The sequence below is a fragment of the Ischnura elegans genome, chromosome 5 (genome assembly GCF_921293095.1).
Source record: "Ischnura elegans chromosome 5, ioIscEleg1.1, whole genome shotgun sequence".
NCBI classification, from domain to species: domain Eukaryota; kingdom Metazoa; phylum Arthropoda; class Insecta; order Odonata; family Coenagrionidae; genus Ischnura; species Ischnura elegans.
In genome coordinates, this window is record NC_060250.1 from 88,731,093 (window position 1) to 88,749,871 (window position 18,779).

At 41.1% G+C, this 18,779-nt stretch overlaps 1 protein-coding gene across 1 annotated transcript in view; it reads right to left on the reverse strand.

Annotated features, from left to right (window-relative positions):
- LOC124159218 (proline-rich protein 36-like) overlaps window positions 1–18,338 on the reverse strand; it is an 864,854-nt gene extending 846,516 nt beyond the window's left edge. Inside the window, exon 1 of the mRNA XM_046534867.1 lies at window positions 16,350–18,338. The gene's annotated coding sequence lies outside the window, so the exon portion shown is untranslated. The remainder of the gene's footprint in view (window positions 1–16,349) is intronic.
- Window positions 18,339–18,779: the final 441 nt, after the last annotated feature.

Consider the following 18,779-nt stretch of genomic DNA (forward strand, 5'->3'; position numbering starts at 1 on the left):
CTGTATGACTATATTGAAAGAGAATTTTAAGAAGCAACTGTGGACTAGCCATACCTGTACCCCCACGCTTGCCCTAGCCGCGATTTCAACTGGGAAAAAACATGGGCTTAGGAATTTTTGGTTAGGTTGGAAGCAGATATATATAATACCTTCCGAGCGTGTACAGTGAGTAATAAAGCACAAAATTTCGAATATGGAAGGGGGAATATATATTGCGGCCAAAAAATACTCAAGCCATCCACAGTGACCAGGTTGACACGTTAGGGCAGGCGATCACTAGCGCGAACACGACCACGGTCACGACCACGACAGATCTCTGGCGCACACCTTCCGACCAGAGCACGACCACGACCACACCTGCGATTTAAATTTAGTTGGAAGGTGGATGTCGAAGAGTTAGCTGTTGTAGCGCACTTGTAACGTAGGTATGTGAAGCGCTAGAGGAAGAGATATTGGGTACATCCCTTGATAGCTGTGAGAGACACGAAAGGACTGTTTGCAATATTTTATGAGGAACTACGGCATTGTGAAGATAAGTTTTTTTAACTAAACTAGGATGACTGTCAAAAGTTTTGATGAGCAAGGGTTAGGCAGTCTCAGCCTTGCGTGCTCCAATATCACACTGAGGGCCGATGAAGATGTTAGAAATAACTCTTCAGGGCATTTTAAGGTTTTGGGCAACTGTCAAGTAGACGGGCAAATACACACATCGCCCAGATTTTCCATCTCCCGAATATAAGGTTACGTAATGAGCATCTCATCCCTCGAATAGATCCGTACTTCTACAATAGGGTAGTTTCCTTCATCGAAGAAACCGAAAGGCATTCATTGCGATTCGTTACCCACCATTAGTGTATTCATAATTTACAAATTATTTGGTTTTAGAAATCCCGGTTTAGACGAATGGCAACGGTCAATTTTATCCTCATTTGAAAAAGGCCAGATTGGCGCCCATGTGATGCCACTCCACGTGACGTCACAAGGGCCTAGTTTCTATACGAGTAGATAGGAGTTTTACATCTTCTGAGTAGTGATGGGTCGGTCATGAACGATCGAATCATGCGACCAGGGTCATCTCCGAGATTGATCGGTGAACGGGATCATTCAGATGACCGAGAGGGTCATTTCCTCCCGTCGGTCGTTCGTGACCGTGGACGTTCTCCATCAGTCGCGATCGTCGGTCATTCATGATTGTTCTAGACGCAGGTCATTCGTGATCGTGGTCGTTCTCCGTCAATCGCCAGCCATTGGGTCATTCGTGATTGTTCAGTGCATAGGTCATTCTCAAACACAGTCCAATCCCTATCATTCTTCGAAGATGTCGCGGTTGATGATCGTCACTCGCGACCTGAATTGACCGTTTTTGACTGCTCTTTCACTCGTGGTGATGAATGGCATGGTATTGCAATCACTTTTAGGGGCAATGTTCGTAATAATTGTAAAGTTTTCTATAATCGACATTTTAGGGTACCTATGGCCTTCGTATCTCAGGTGATAGGTATGCCGAAAATCTTGAGAGAGCCCAGTTTTCTCTCATGCCTTTCAATCAGTTCCATTATTTATATTGACTTTCCATAATAAAACATTGATCACTAACCCTATGCCCCACGAATGATTGGAAATTATCATTGATTCTGTATCTTGAAAAACAATAAAAGGAGTGTAATAAACAACATTTAAGGCACATTCTGTATTTGTAAATGTTTTGGAAGTAATTAAGATAAAAATTAACTAGTTTCTGGTTTTAATAAATGAAAAAAACTGTATAGATTAATAATAATAACAACTCACCTCTCGTTTAACAAGCTACATAGATATTGTCCTTAAGCAGAAAGCGATAAGCGGGTCATGAATGACAACAGGGTAGTGATTGCCCCCTCGGTCGTGATTGCCCCCTCGGTCGTGATTGTCTACGCGGTCGTGATTGCCGTCCACTTTCCACAATCATGACCCATTCAATCATGACCTCCCGTTCATGACAGAGTCACTCAAATGAATGGTCACCGTGATTGGGATCACGAGAATGACCGACTAAGTCCATCACTACTTCTGAGATTATCAATGCATGCATGAGGCACAGAGCCCAGGGAAACATCTCTTAATAATCACCTATTAAAACTGGCTAAGGTCGGAAATTTTTCTTCGTTTGATAAGGTAGCAATAATCCATATTTAAGCCAAGCGCTATCAGCTAGCAGGGTACTCGGCTACCTGCTAGCATCCTGCGTCGTATCAGCGCTCAAAACCTCGCCCCAAGGTCACCTCACTTGCGGCAGCGACAACCAGAACGACGTCACACGGAGTTTTCCCAGCATTCATACTTAGCCGTCGCATTTTCGCGCGCTTGAAAATTTTCACTTTTCGTTTAATCGCGAAAAATAGATATTGTCATATAAAAATCTAAAAGCGTGAAATACGTACTTCAGGAGTAATCATCTTTCGGTTTACGCAATAAAAAATAATAGGAAACCACCCTATCATGCTGATAAACTTACTGCAGTACGTTCCATCTAATTCTTTCCCGATATCAACAAAATAAGGTGATTTCTTCTCACGATCTACCACGGTTTCAGCATGCTTTTTCTGAATTCGAATAAAAGGCCTCATAAGCACAAGCAAAGTATATCAAGGTCGGCTACTAGTTGATTTAAAGTGATTAAAAATGCAAATTAAATTACACGTTATACTTGAAAGCGATTCGCAGGGCATTTCTTCAAAAATCGAACTTGGTAGACTGTCCGTCTCCATTCATTTGGATATAAACCCACTATGAGACATTCTCTCGGCTGTTATAATTCTTTAAGATTTGTAATCCACGTCATGATAATAAAAGACACCTTATACATACTTAGTTCGCGTAAAACCATGTAAACTGTCTACATAAGCGGCATAGGGTTGGCATGGTGGCAAGAGCATTGGCTTCACATCCCGCGGGAGCCCAGTTCGAATTCTGGAAATATTTGATGCGTAGTTTTCCGCGGCGTTGTGTAGATGATGTCTTCATGCTTCTGCGTTTCACCGCGTGGATTTTCTTTGCAACGACAGTTTCTCCGGTATTCCAACCGGCGTCTTTAGGCATCGACCTGAAGACGCCGGTTGGAATACTGGAGAAACTGTCGTCGCAAAGAAAATCCACGCGGTGAAACCCAGAAGTATGGAGACATCTTCTGGAAATATTTGTTGATATTTCTGTGGTCGACCGTTCCCTACTTGAGAGCTTTCCACTGGGAACTTCAATTTCAACACTCCGTCCGTCAGATGGGACGTTAAGCCGCGGTCCCTTGGCTCTTGTCGTTAAGAAAAGGCGAGTGTATGGCTTCCCTCAAAGTGCAATAACCTATGTTGTCAGTTGCTTCCTCCAAATTCCTGTCTACCTCGTCTGAAGAGTATCAACATTAAATAAAAAACAACATGCCGGCGGTGACAGGAATGATAAGATGCGAAGGCAAGAAATATCGCCCAGCTCAAACACTTAGAAACAATCTGGCGCCTTTGCATATATGCATTCCGCGGGCCATCCATTTAAAACGGCACTTGGCGGACTGCCAGCCTTCATTCATTCGGACATGAACCCACTGCGAAAGATTCCACAAGCTATTTCGCTAGCAAGAGCGCGGGCACATAAGATACGGCAATTCAGATGGCATATGAAATGCCTGATTTTAAAAACGCAATGCAAGTTTTTAAAAATTATAGGAAATCTTAATTATTTGAAAAATAAAAAGTCATTCAATGGCTTAACTTCATGATTTTACCCCAATATAAAGGATTCGTGGATATTTTTGGGCAAATCGCTACTAATGGTACTAATAAATCAAAATCGCAATTCATACGACCTCTTTATGCACATCTCTGCATATAAAGTACAATGAAAAAGAAATAATTTCATCCAAAACGCTTAATCTATGACATTTAAATCTAAATACACTATTAAAACAACTACATCAACACTGCGATATACCCATTCCATTGGCTTAGCGATCAAAAAGTTCACTGAAAACTTTGGGACATTCAAAAATCACAAAAAACATTTATTGGATAGGTAATGAAAAATTAACACTATTTCAGGAGCAGGTTAAATAATTTGTGGCCTTCATACTAAAGGGATTAATTTTCACTCAATGTGACTCGTAAAATTATCCATTATGATAAAAATACAGCTAAAAGGAAACTAGCTTGAAGTTAATCAAACGAAAGTAGCCATATCAAAAGTTGCCTGTATGCATAAAATGCACTTGTATGATGATATGATGATGAAAGAAAAAAAGAAATCGCACATTAATTTTTTCAGATTATTTATTAATGATTCATTCACGATTATAATTCGTAATTAATAATTAGCTAACAATAGCACTAATTTTATAAACGGCATAATCAATTAAGATGCATGAAGGATAAATTGCCGCAGAACCTTTGACTAATAATTCAGAAACCATTTTCCCAAAGATTAAATATAAGGAACTTATAATTTTACACCCAGACTTAGCTAGTTCGATGGTTTCTTAAACACACCTCTAGAAACATCTCCCATCAAAAAAATCTATCTCGCGAAAGTATTCGTGTCAAAGTATTCAACGGGAAACGCTTCAAAATCTGATTGAAAAAACATATACATTGAAAATACGCCTAACTTTTCTGCAAGAGCGACGTCACCACACCGCTAATAAGCGGCCTTCGATAGCGAGTTGACTCCTAAATAACAGGCCAGAAAGCATGAATCCCCTTAATGAGACAGTCACTTAGCCGAGATTTTACTTTTAACTTTTTTTCCGATGAAGAATTTGGGGGTGGGAAACGAGACTCGATCATTCACCCCTTTCTCAGCGTATCCCAAAAATGTCAGGGCATTGACGTTGTGGCGCCGAAGAATCAATTTGAAGACATGAAGGTCGGCGACGCCATGCAAGCACCTTCCCCTCTCCAGCATGACACCCACCTAATGTATACGACGCATCCCTTTCCCAGCCGTCAGAAGTATATGCTTTGCAATAGATGACGAAATACATTTCCATTATAATCAGGTCAACCGATTCACGCGATATACCTGTTTAGTGGAATTTCGACATATTGTAATGGAAGTTAAGCCTGAATCACACGATTATTTTTTTCGTCTTGAAAAGTGATCACTATCGCGATCCTTTTTCCCGTCGCGAAAAGCGATCGCTCTGGTGATTAATTTTCTGAATCACACGGTCACTCCCGCCGTCGCTTTTCGAATCATTTCCGATATCACAGCTCGTTGTCATAGGACCCGCATCACGAAAATATATAGCGTGTTTGTTTGTCTATGTCGTTCCCACAATTGTCAAACGCTGCGCTGAAATCGCTCCATACGGGCATGCGTTCCGATTGGCTGTTATGGGGTTTTAGTGACGGTTTAAGCGACGGAAAAAGCGACCGGACTAGTGATGAAAAATAGCGATGGGAATCCTCATCGCGATCGCGAAAAACAATTGCCGGCGACGATCATTTCGCCTAGTGATCGCGATAGTGATCACTTTCGCGACGAAAAAAATGATCGTGTGATTCAGGCTTTAGTTTCACTTTTCCGCAATAATTGAATTCGTATGACGCGCTTCGGCTCACAGAGCCATCGTCTGGTACAAAACCACATGATGGCTGTTCTTGGTGATGGTTCCTTTAATGTGTTCCGTGAGCCGAAACGCGTCGTACAAATTAAATTAATGTGGAAAAGTTTAAGTACCTTTGATTTCAATTATAGTATTATAATGCTAGTTTTTACGATGAATTAAGAAAAACTCCACGATCATTAGAGTTTATTAACATTAAATTCGTAATATTTCTTAATTTATCATTCCGACTCCAAATAATTATGACCAATACTTCCCATCACTGCTTTTTACCTAGCCATTGCCATTCAAAAACTATTCAAAAGAAGCCATAGCTTTTCAACGACCGCCAAAATATATTCACTTTGCCCCCTTCGCTGCTCCACTATTATTCCCTTAACTCTTCCGCCATTATTGCCAACTCAACCTAATTCTTTGGTCTCTCCCTTGAACCTAGCGTTCCAAGCATACACTTCATTATTCGTGTTTATTTCTAATCAACTCAAAGTGAGGTGGCAGCTTCTCAACAATCACATCATTAAATCCTTCATCAACGCTCATCTTTGTAATATCACCACCATGTTCCTAGGACATATAATATATTGTCTCACGTAATGGCGAAACTTACCTTCTCCAGCTTGCTGCACTCGAGTTCTATCAGTTCTTGGAAAAATATACACGATCCTTTTATAGTTAAATAATTCGTCTGACTTCTTAGCAACAGGACTGGTTCTCTTCCGATACTGCGCGGAGAGAAATAACGCCCTCCTTTCATTTTTTCCAACCTCTCATCACTTAGCCAGCCGCACGTCTCTCCCCTGCACTCCCTTCCAACCTCCGTATTCGGTTTCCACTAATGAATGGCTAACATCCGCGCTAAGTGGATATACCGAGCCGCGCCATTACATTATCATCTCTTATAAAGTAGCACGCGCTCTTGCACTCACTCTCTCTGCATGGCCCAAGTCTTCAACATATTAGCGTCCTCGAGCTACCACGAAGATCTTTTGTCATTAAGAAATGAAGTCGCAATATTTCGATTAATTGCGACCCGGAGCACCCGGCTGAAACACATACCTCTATAAATCTCAAGATAATCCGCATGGCTGACAAGGACTACAGGCTACAACAATAGCAATGAATAGGGGTACGGGAAGCCATCTAATGGAAACTGTAGTTCAAAGTGCATTCATCAGACAGATAATCAGAGTTAACAAAAAGATGTAATCTCAGGAAAATTAACAAAATGATGGTCAATTTTCACCCAGCTAGAGAATTTTGCACCAAGTTAAGCCTATCGAATAATCGCTCGCATTTGAAATTCCACATAAATACCTGCATGGGTTAACGAATGGATCAAAAAGACAACAGCTAATTATAGAATTATTATTACCATCAATACCTACTACCAAATGAATTATAGAAAATTTATATCATAACCATATGGAAATAAATACGCCGAAATTTATATTTTAATCAAAATAACTCGCATTTACAGAATGCCCAAATTAATGAACTAACCGATGCTCTTCACTGTTTACAGAAGCTACTGCTACAACCACTTTCTGATGTACTTTCAGGGTAGAAATTCTTTCAAAAAAGCTAAAGTAATCATCGATTACATGGATAAAAATTTGGTAAATACTTAGTACACAAAATTTTAAAAATCGAAGTTAGCTTACAAAATAGCAAACGGCTCTATACATTACTGGGCTAAAAATTCGTCGGAAAAGAAGATATATAAAAAGTTTACAAGGCGCTCATTATTTCTCGATTAAATCCATACTTTCAGCTGGCCAACAAGAGCGCAGTTAAAATAACAAGTTTTTGTCTCAAAGTAACGCATCAAATATAGATCTAAAAGAAATTCATACATGTTTCCAGAGACCGTTCACGGCTGATGATTTCCCGGCATGTTTCAAACAAAAAAAAACATCAGTAATACTCTCATCTTCGAGAGTAAACACTCGTCTCATCCCACTACCGTTTTCAAGACCAAGTGACATAAACCTCCGCACGAATACCTTGGCGTCTTCATAAAGCGGAAACCCCTCTTTTACGCTCGCAAAACCGACGTAAGAGGGCGGCGAAAGCACCGTGATAGCCGAGTTCATTACGGTATCGCTTAGTCACGTAACTGCCGTCGAAGATAATGGGACTGTTCGGGCGGAGTCCGATGCCATCCACGCAGGTATGCGCCATGAAGTGCCGCCGGGTGGAAGCCACACCACCATCGCGGATGATCGCCGATGGCCGCGAGAGGAATCCGGGGAGCGAGGCGAAATGAAAAAAAAAAAACGAAGAACAAAACAGTTGAGGAGCGTAGGACGCACACGGGCGAGAGAGCACGCACACTCTCCTCCACGGACGCTTGAGGCGGAGGTGGAGTAGAACGGTTGCGGTCACATGGCCGGGATTGGAACGCCATAGGCCCGAGGAGAGCCCGCGGCTTCCTGAGTTTCCAGGGGCCCTTCCAGTCTCCGCACTTACGTCCTAGCCGCGGACACTCAAGCCCTTGCTTAGATCTCGATTGATAAAAAAAAAGGATCAGCGAATTTTAAAAATGCCATTTTGTTTCTTAAGGAAATAAGCTCGACTATTACAAAAGAGGATCCTCAAGGAGTCGGCCTCTAATTGTGTTTTAACGCACCGAGCATTTGAATGAGTTTACTAAAGTCGCCACTCTAGTCGATGACGGAAAAATTGACCCGAGTTTCAAGGGAAGGGAAGTATGGTATCATTAGAGGTGTTAACCGAAATGTATATAAATGATGATGTGATCTATCAAAAAATACTTTTCAATGTTATTCCTCGCAAATACAAACATAATTAAAAATGCTGAAAAAAGTGGATCGAATTGCACTAATCACCCCGCCGCGGAAATTTTTGAAAACCGATTGAAATGCGACCGAAGATGACACAGAAATCAACCTTCTATGGGATGGAATTGAACCTCCTCTATGCAGTCCTCTTGGAAATAAGTCTTTTCAATAATTTAATGAAAAAAATATATGGCAATTTTACATAAATTCAATAAATAACGTACGACCTTTCAACAATTTCACGTTGTACTCTGATTATTAAATATTTTTTTGGAGAATTGCCATCTCCCTTCCTCATTAAATCAGGATATAATTCCACCATATGTCACCTCAGTTACTCTTTTTACTAAAATTTAAACATATCCGCCGATTGTGTATAGTTAAAGTGTACAGTGTTATCTTATTAATATCTTACTTTATATTATTTGAATCAAAAGCTGGGGTAGCGCTGAAAAATGACCTATTCGTGGACGCACCCTAATTCCCAATTCTACAAGGAACACCTCGCGACCTGAAACAAACGTCACAAAGAGTTACAAACCGTCCACCTACGAGGTGTAGCTACCGCAGAATGTTATCGAACTTGCCCCGTGTATAATGTGGTATTGGGAAATGGAAATCAAATAAAGTATGAGAAATAAATGATAATAATTCCTTCTAAAATTATTTGGTCCTTACTCCAGCTTTTCCATTCTAGATGTATTCTGTGAGTTCTAAAACTGCTCTCACCGGCGATGAGTGAGTGAAATTCGTGTAATTCCCGGATGTATCTACTGATCTGAATGAAACGTAAACGGACTTCCTAAATTAGTTGCAGAAATACATTTACAGGCACAATTACTTTCATTGATTCATGAAATCGGTTTTATCTAGATTGAACAACTTCCTCCAGTGGAACAGTTCTAACCCGCCGCGTGAATGGCGTTCATGTTCACATTAATTGACATAGCAATCTTTCTTCCAGTGAGATTTACTATAAATCCTTTATATCCAGGTTTTGAACCGAGGTGACATGAAAACAACTGAAAAAATTCCCTTCACTGCAAAACTCCTAATAGCCATACGCTCAGTTACCTCGTTAAATCTTCTGTATGAGCGTGAGAAAAAAAGCACGAATGAATAATTCTAGTTTATGAGCTGCCCCTATACTTATCTGCTAGAAAAGGCGAGAATATTCTTTCAGATGGAAACCCTCGTTTTAACGACGTAGATTCGTGGGGGTTATTTAGACGCCTCAACAACCGCAGCCATAAATACCATGCAAATAATTCACCCATTTCCATCGCAAGGAGTCATAAAAATCATGATCTGAAATGTGTTAGTTCGCACGATAAAATGCTCTCGCTACTGATTGATGCTTATTCACGCTTTATGACGGCAATAGCAAATAAGTTGGCAAGCATTTAGCGTCTGACACACGAATGAATTTGAAATGCGCCTCCCAATCTAGAAGAATCCACAGAATACAGCTATGATACTATGATTACTAAGCTTAACTATTCTTATTCGCATTTTTTATTAAATGATTCTTGCAGCCGCTGTGGGTTGCAGAGTTGAATTACCTGAGTAATGACTTGCAATTAATTCCATTAATAGAGAGCAAAGGTACAAAATGTAGCAAATTCTAGAATTATCCAAAAGACGCAAAGATACACCAATTAGTGTATAATTTTGAAATTAGCAGTAAATTAATCTTTGCACTGCGCACTTTCCATATGAAAAGGGATTCTTTACTGATATCGAACACCAATCTGTCGGCTAATATGTACAAAGTAAAATTAGAGTGATTCATCCACATCATAAATGTGGTTGTTAGGGTTTCTGAAAGCAAGAACTGGTTCTTAGTATTAAACGCACTCTGAATCACAGCATGGCAGGTACAAATGAAATGTGTATCACGCACAGCATTGAGCACACAGGCGATTTGAATAAAACTATAATGAACCTATTTTTTCCGTATGTGTGTATTCCTATGAAGCGAGTAATTGAGAAGTGACATGGAAAGAAACTAATTACAAAGCCAACATGGAATTTTCACCATCGATTGCTCATATGTAATTAAGAAGTGAAAACATATATATTTGCTGTTTTGAGAAGTACCCATTAATTATACAATTAAAAATAAAATACTACTACTCAATGAATATGGAAAATCATTGAAACATTTGAAGATAAGTTTGGGAAATTTCATTGGAGAAACGATAATTATATCATATAGACCCACCCTATTGCTGTAACGCGTAAAATAGTAATTAGATGCGGTGCTAAAATCTGATTACGCTGTGATGATCGTCATCTACATCTTGAAATTGGGTGCGATAATAACGCTGCTTTGATTCATTAATTTTACAATTAAAAATATTCTTTTTATTTGGTAGGTATGTTATCAAAAAATTAGAAAAAATAAAGAAATTCGAAATAGGATTCGCAAAATTTATGGATAGATAACAATGCTACAAAAGAAAGTTGGTGTCATAGGTGTACGAGTTATTTGTAACATCAATGGTAAACAACGGATAGAACTGCAAATATTTTCATGATCTTTCTTAAAAACCTACCATAAGATACAAAAAGGAAAAAGTTTTAGAAATAGCTTGAGAATTGCTGGAAAGTGCCGAAACCATGGTTGGTTGTGGAGATATGCATTGAAGAGTGGAAGTTAATATTAGAGTTTATATTTTATCATATATTTATCGTATTTCCACCACGCCACGCCTGAAACGACTTTTTACTAGCAGCATACTAAAAACCGGAAATTCCTCAGATAGATATTGGGATAAAAGCAAGAAATCATTAAATAGGCCACTGGTGTGAAACTAAGGTGAGTTAAGAGCGAAATTTTGTTCAAGAAAAACCTATTATAATTATTAAGATTTATTACGTGAAGTGATGGATATTAACTAACGGATTTTTGTTTGAAATTTCATGACAATAAACACAACGCGGCTTCCCCTAGGTCACGAATATCCCAACGTTTCGCACGGTGTCGTGGTTGCCCTGTCCGGGAGTGAATGTATGAGTAATGCGACGCAATATACCATTGCCGTAACCTCATTTAACAGAGTAGTAAAGCCACCTCCGACATTAAAATTATTTCCGCGCCAAGTCGCATATCTGAACGCTGGTAAAGACTGCGATTGAGCTATTGCTGTCATAAAAACAATACGTGTCTATGACATGTACTACTTTCCATAAAAATTATTGAAGTGGTATATAAATTTTTCGTTGCCCGGGCCAGCTTATTTTATGCGGCCCATAGAGGCTAAAGGAAATATTGTATCGCGCCACACAATATAAAATATATATCGACACACTCTTCAAAAGTAAATAATGTCAAAAATCGCATTGATTGAACTTTTTAACCAATAAAGATTATTGCACTTTGAAATTATCTGTTTTTATTTCACTGATGTGGTGTTAAAGTGACGTGGAGTACTGTGGCCCTCCGGACAACGTGAAATCGATTTTTGGCCCTTGCAATAAAAACGATTGAAGACCCCTGCTCTAAAGCAGCCCAAGCATACCAGTAAAAAGGACGATCTGATAGCTTGATTAGTTATAGTCTAAGTCAGCGGCAGCACTCAACGCCATGTGAAAGAGGGTTACTTTTCTTCCGTGGAAACCCACAACACTTCTCTCGAGTGTACGAAAAATTTATGTCTCATTCTGTCATATCATATCCTTACACCCTTCCGCCATAGTATAAGCAAATTGCTCTAGAAAGATAAACTAAAAGATAAAGAAAGATAGTTTCTTAGAATTACAGACGGCGGCAATTAGTCGCGAGATGGACTGGTTGATCTGAAAGGCGTTTTAGTTTATCTTCCCCCGAAATTGGTCTTCTTGACCGGAAACGCACTCTTAAACAATAAACTTAAACTATATTTTAAACTATAAGGTGTTTTTATCTCCCAAGCTACGGCACAGATGTGCTTACGAATCACCTTCACCTGCTTCCATTGATTATGCTCTCTTAACCTATGGAATTGAATATGAACCGCAGAAAGCACCTGTCAAATGAAAAATCTCTTGGTAGTAGTCGGGGGCAATGCCTGTTTCTGTGCCGTCTCAGTAAAATATCATGTCAATACATCCTTCACCGCTGAACGCTTGAGTATCAACTTTAGTGCCTATACGAAACTTCGGCCTCGCCACTCGCATCGTTGATCCATTCGTGCTGTGATCTGCCACTTGGGACACAACAATTTTTGTTATATCCATCACTTTCCATAAAGAATCGCTAAGAACGATGTCACATGATTTGGAACACCTATGCGACAAATATTTCCAAATATGGCGTCAAAGCTAGGATACGTTTTATCATACAAATCTCAAAATAATTTGAACGAAAGTTCTTCCAGTTAAAAACAACTCTAGTAGATTGACTCAGTGCTTAACTTACGCAAAAATGGTAAATACTTAACCAAAAGTATATTTCCATAGGTATTTCATCCTGAAGTTTCGTACTTTCTTAACAGCGAGAAAAGTACAACACTGGTTTGGTAACGATTCCGACCAAGAATCATTGGTGACAGCAACCAGTCCCGTTGCCCACATGTAAATTACATTTGCGCGGCATTAATTTCAATGACGCCATTTTCTTTAAACCAATTAACGCGGCGACCCTGACTAGATCACTCACGCGTACTCTTCATGCATCGCCTGTCCACTACCTGACCTCCATTTGCGCCAATTTTAATTCACTCCGGATTCTCCGAGGCCCTCGTTAGCGCAAGCACGCCGCTCCTCCAGGAGATATCTAGAGGGATGGATGGAGGTGGAGAGATAGGGAGACGCCAAAAGGGAAACTCCAGACCTCATTCGCTAGACCCTTTGTGTCACCAATGCCTTCCGACCCCTCCATTCCTCAAGACCCCTCCCCCTTATGCGATTTGACCTCGACGGAGCCCTCCGATGGTCTCTAATCCCGTCCTCAAAGAGGTTGCCTTCCTCTCTTTCTCTCTCCACCGTGCATTGATATGCGCGCCACCGAGTGCGACGTGCAGTCATCCCCCCCGGTGCCGTGGCCAATACGCGCCCTTTCCCCCGTGCCCTCCCTCCTGGCAGGGAGAGAGAGAAGGCCAACACACAGGACGCGCACAGGTTGACCAACTGCTTGGATTGTTTTTTCGGCCAATCGAGAGAAAACAATGATTGCTTGAAAATTATCTGGCCAAACTTCCCACCTTATTGTACGAGGTTTGGTGTAACAGAATGTTATACCAAAAAATTAATTTTCTGCTATTCATGACTTGAACTCCATAATACATTCCCACGCGGATTGACGCTATAGCTTAATTTTTTCTGACGATTTTGGGGCACTAATAACGGTAATGTTTTCCGAAAATTGTGGATCACGGAATCTCATGTTTATTATTTATCATTATATAGCCTCGAAAGAGATCGACTTTAGAGTGGAAGGCGGTAATGTGTTAGGTAGAACTGTGCAACAGGAAACAATCACAGAGAGACTGATACTGTATGTTCCACAATTTTTTTTATGGTCTGACCCAGGTTTCGACACTATACACTATGTCATTCTCAAAGGTACTCATTCTCAAAAACCTTTGAGAATGCTATGGTGTATAGCATCGAAATCTGGGTCAAACTACTAAAAATTTGTGGATCATTCAATTTTAGTGTATCTGCGATTATGTTTCGAAAAGAGATATTTTTTATGCTTTCCCGAAGTAAAACGAACCCATTCTAGATATTTGCGAAATGGAGAGAAATGTCAATGATGTCGGAAAGTATGAAGTCAGAATACATATTTTTAATTGTTAACTACAAAATAATGTTTTAAAGTAAGCCAATAACTTGATAGAGCATTATGGGAGAAAGAAGAGGAAGAGATCTTATAAACTTTCAATTCACTGAAATCCATTCCGTTGGTCCTCAAAGATCTACGCACCCCAGAAAACGAGCAACGGTCGCAGATTAATAAGGCATGCAATCTTCAGAAAGTAGGTATTCACCCCGAGTATTCTCAATCTCAACCATCATATAGTGTATACATGATACACGCTCAAGAGTCGTGAAAAGTAGACGAAAGGATACTACGCAGAAATCTATGGAATGATAAAGTTATTTTCAATTTCGGCCACTTGAACAAGATAATAACAGCATCCTCAGGTAATAATAAAATTATTTTTTAAATTATGGCTTTTAAAAGGAAAACAAGCAGAAAGCAGGCCCCGAGAAGGTAACTGGAATACTTTTTGTAATGAATAAACATTGAGGGTTTACAAGATTCAAACAAAAATATTCTATAGGACTCAAATATATCGGGATACCATATGAAGATATTATCAAACCCAATGAATGTGACATTTATGTAAAAGAAGATTGACCAGAAACCGTTGTAAATAAAATTGAAAGTATCAGACAAAACAGCGAATTTATCAATTACGCCGTTGAAATACGAACATATTTCTGCTGAGGCAGCCGGCAAAAACCACAAGCAAATCACTGATTTCAGTAAGAATAGCAAAGCGAAAGTCGGGGAATCATCGAATTTTTGGCTAGTGAGAGCGAATTAGAGTCGTCAAATCTACTAACTTAGGATAAAAATATTTCAATGACTAGCTGAGTTCGACTGAAATATTTACTAAACATTCCACGAATTTAACGGATTGAAGTCATCTTAATTTGAAGATAATGAGATACTTGCAAACTAGTGAAAAAGTTAGCACAATAAGATGAATCCACTAGGATAAACCACTGTCAATCTTATTTTTCTTCACCGCTCAACAATATTTAAATCAAAACCGACCAAATTCACCCATTGCAATCAATAGCTATGGAGCAGAGAGCATACCTTGCAATGAGAGAGGTGGAAAGAGAATGCAATATTATGAGCTTAGCGTTCATAATATCGCAGTCTATATAATGCCTACATACCAATATGATTTAAGTGGGACTTTCCACCAAGCTTGTCGGTAAAGATTCAGTGCCAATGAAAAATTCAAGACGGAGACCAAGAAGTCCTTCAACTATGTATATGTAAAATATGAGTTCTCTAACGAGGTGTTACAAATTATATTTTTCTTGTCTAAACTCTCAAAAAAAAAACATTCAGGATACGCTCATTCGAGAATAGCTTCATTATAGCATATAGACCAATGATAGCATAATTAAAAACTATTAATGAAAAAGATGCAATAATAAAAGCAATAATAATTCCTCTAATGATCACAGTTTCCCACAATTAAGATCATTATAACATACTTGGACAGCAAATTTAAAAACAGCTATACATAAACGGAATTCGAACCCGCAACCATCGGTTTACCAGGCTCGTCTTGTAGCCGCCACCGAAGGCAGCATCGAACCATGCGCTTATTTATTAGTTCCCATTCCAAAGACCAAACAAGCGGTGGGATAACACATTCGGCCTGAAAACGCTGGTTGTAAGACCAGCGAAACTCGTCTTCAATGATGTTAATGTTTTGGGAACCCAATAAGTGGATAAATTACACGGAAAGGTAAGAACGCATACAAGTCTGACAATTTGATAGCAAATTAATGACTGAAATGGACACAAAAAAGAGCATTTGTGGAACTTATTTTAAGAAGATAACGTTGTAGCTAAGAAACAATCTTTTTTGAAAAAATTGACATGAAAAAATTAAATTGAAAAAGATACCGATTTCATTGGTGGCTTCACCTTTTGGTGGATATAATGGCAATAAGCTTCACAAAGCTTCTGCTACTTTGAAGAAGCCCACCTCCAAAACAACGTCGCCATTAACCGAGTCCAACAAAACAAAAGAAGAACGGAAACATGACGTATCCCATGGGGGCAGTGGGGAGTGTGGAAGCCTGCTTTGAACCAGTTTCCGAACCCTCCCCGCCTATCGTCAAGCAATTCTTGATAAGGCATTTCGAAAGGAAAGAATGCCAAGAGCCACATTTTTCTCTTTTTATTTTTCCCCACAGACCCGTTATGTCTTTCTTACCTTGAAAACTTCCGAGACGGACAGGGTATCCAAAAGTGAGATGCTTGCGAACTGCACACACTAAAGAACACCTCCGGATTGGTGCGAACAGATATCACTTTCAAACACACCACACACCTGATTAGCACTAATACAATACGCACTACAAAAAAATCACGCGGGTCACAAGGCACACACAAAATCGTTCGCCGGCAGAACTTGTGGAAACAAATAGCTATTGGTTTTGTTTCTATCCTCGTGGTGTCCCCTTCTCTCTGACGCGGGAGAAGGCGAAGATATGGGCGTGTCGACGAAAATGGACCAATCGGGTGCGACCTCTGGCGGGAGGCGAGGCAGAGAGAGAGAGAGGGCCCCCCCGCACGGAATCTCGGGCGATCGTCGTTTACCCGGCGAATACGAATCCGAAGGCGGGAGAAAGAGACGGACGCAAGGCGAGCAGAGCACTCCTCCACTCTCGGCTGAGTCACTCCCGCATCGGAAGCGATCGCGGATTCACTGGAAGCGGCCCGATCCACCGCGAGACACCGGCGGAACTCGCCTTCCGACTGAAGCGGCTTGGAGAGCTATTTAGGCGACGGGGGAATCCCTAAGGAATTGTGGCGGGAAGGACGAAGCCGGGAGGAGCAACCAGTCGGGAGGAGAGCGTGGACCGCCACTGGAACGTTCAACTGGATTGCTAAGTATCACAGGCGTTGAGGCTTCGTCCATAGGTTTTCAGTCGCTTGTGGTAACTATTGGGTATCAAGAAAACTTCCGCCAAAAGTGATAGTTTGAAACAGCCACTAGCACTCGAACATAATATCTTTCGACAAACAGATTTATCCCAGAAGTATCGCAGATGCTGTGGCTTCGTCCAGAGGTTTGTAGTCGATTATAGCAACAATTAGATATCAAAACTTCAGCCAGTAGATGGTGTTGGAAACAACCACGAGCAATCAAACAGAATATCCTTCGATAAAGAGATAAATCCCGTGGAGAATTTCAAACGATGACAGAAGACTTAAAGGAAATTATCCACAAACGGTGAATGATATAACCATGTGACCGGCGACCGGTGAACGATGTAACCGGCGACACTGCGATTAATCTCGAGAACTTTCAGCAACCAATCACACAAAAAGATGACACACGAGTTTCTCCGGGTAGTGTCTCTCACGAAGCTGTGGTAAAAACTCAAGAACGGGGGGAGGGGAGAGGGAAAAGACGTCAAAAAAAACGTTTAATCCCTTCTGTTTGGCGGGGCTACAGGGATACACGTGAAGCACAGCACATTTCCGAGCCAATGGGCAATCACGCTCAAGCATTCGGTGCCGCAACCGCCACTTCGGAGAGGGTATGGAGTTTGGAAAATATGGACGAGGCGAGAAAAATCTTCGTCAGCCAAAAACTGCCACAATGCACAAATCCTGAGCACACACGTTTACGAAGTTACAGGAACTCTCGATGACGTCATGAAGACGTCATATCTCCGCTGGGACGATGAGAGCAAATTGAAAATTGATAAATCAGACTTCCCCTCGCCGGTTTGAGGCACTGCTAGGTGAAATGCTGAGAGAACGTGAAAACACGACACCACCGCGCCGACGGACGACGATAAAAAAAAAGACGAAAGAAAAAGTCCAACGAAAGACGGATTTGGTAATGCTCTGAGGCGGGGGGGGGGAAGAGGGGGTGGGAGAAGGAGAGGAGGGGAGGAGACAACAGGGCAGACGCTTGGAGGGGAGGAAAGGAAAAGGGAGTCCCTGATATATGAGGTGTAGCCTATGAGGGAGGGCTATGATTTGAGTAATCTTCAGAGGGGGAGTTAAGAAAGGATACACCCGGAAAAGGTTGAATGGTATCGGGGGAGGATGATGGGATGTTAGAGCAATGCCCGTCTAAAACGTTCTCGTAGTGGTAGTAAAAAATAGCCGGCGCGCCACGGCGGGTTCCTCGCGGACGGCGCGAGACGGAAGCAGCCGAACACGCCGTCGCCTTGGGCAAGACTCACCTTAGAGCCTTCTCTCTCTCTTTCTCTCTCTCTCTCACACTCCCTCAATCATTTGCCGGCCTCCCGGTATCACTGTCCACGTGACAGCCGCCCACTCTCTCCTCCTCCTCTCCCCCCTCCCTCCTGCGGACCCAACACCGTTCTTCCCCCACCCCTCCAGCTAACCTTCCCCCCCCCCCACTCACCCTCCTCCCCCGCCTCACCGCCCCGCCCCGCCAGACCGAGCACAAACACGGAGGAGGAGAGACGCAGAAGGAAGAGAATGAGTCCCGCCTAACTCCTGGCCCTCTCTTGAACAGCAGAAGCAAAATACTTGCCCCCTCGTACTCACGCGCTGCAATTTAGCACCGGACCACCGAAATGAGAGAGTCTCACATGATGGCCGATACCACGAATATTACAAAATGGGATACTCAAGACAACCAGTGAATGTGTTGTCA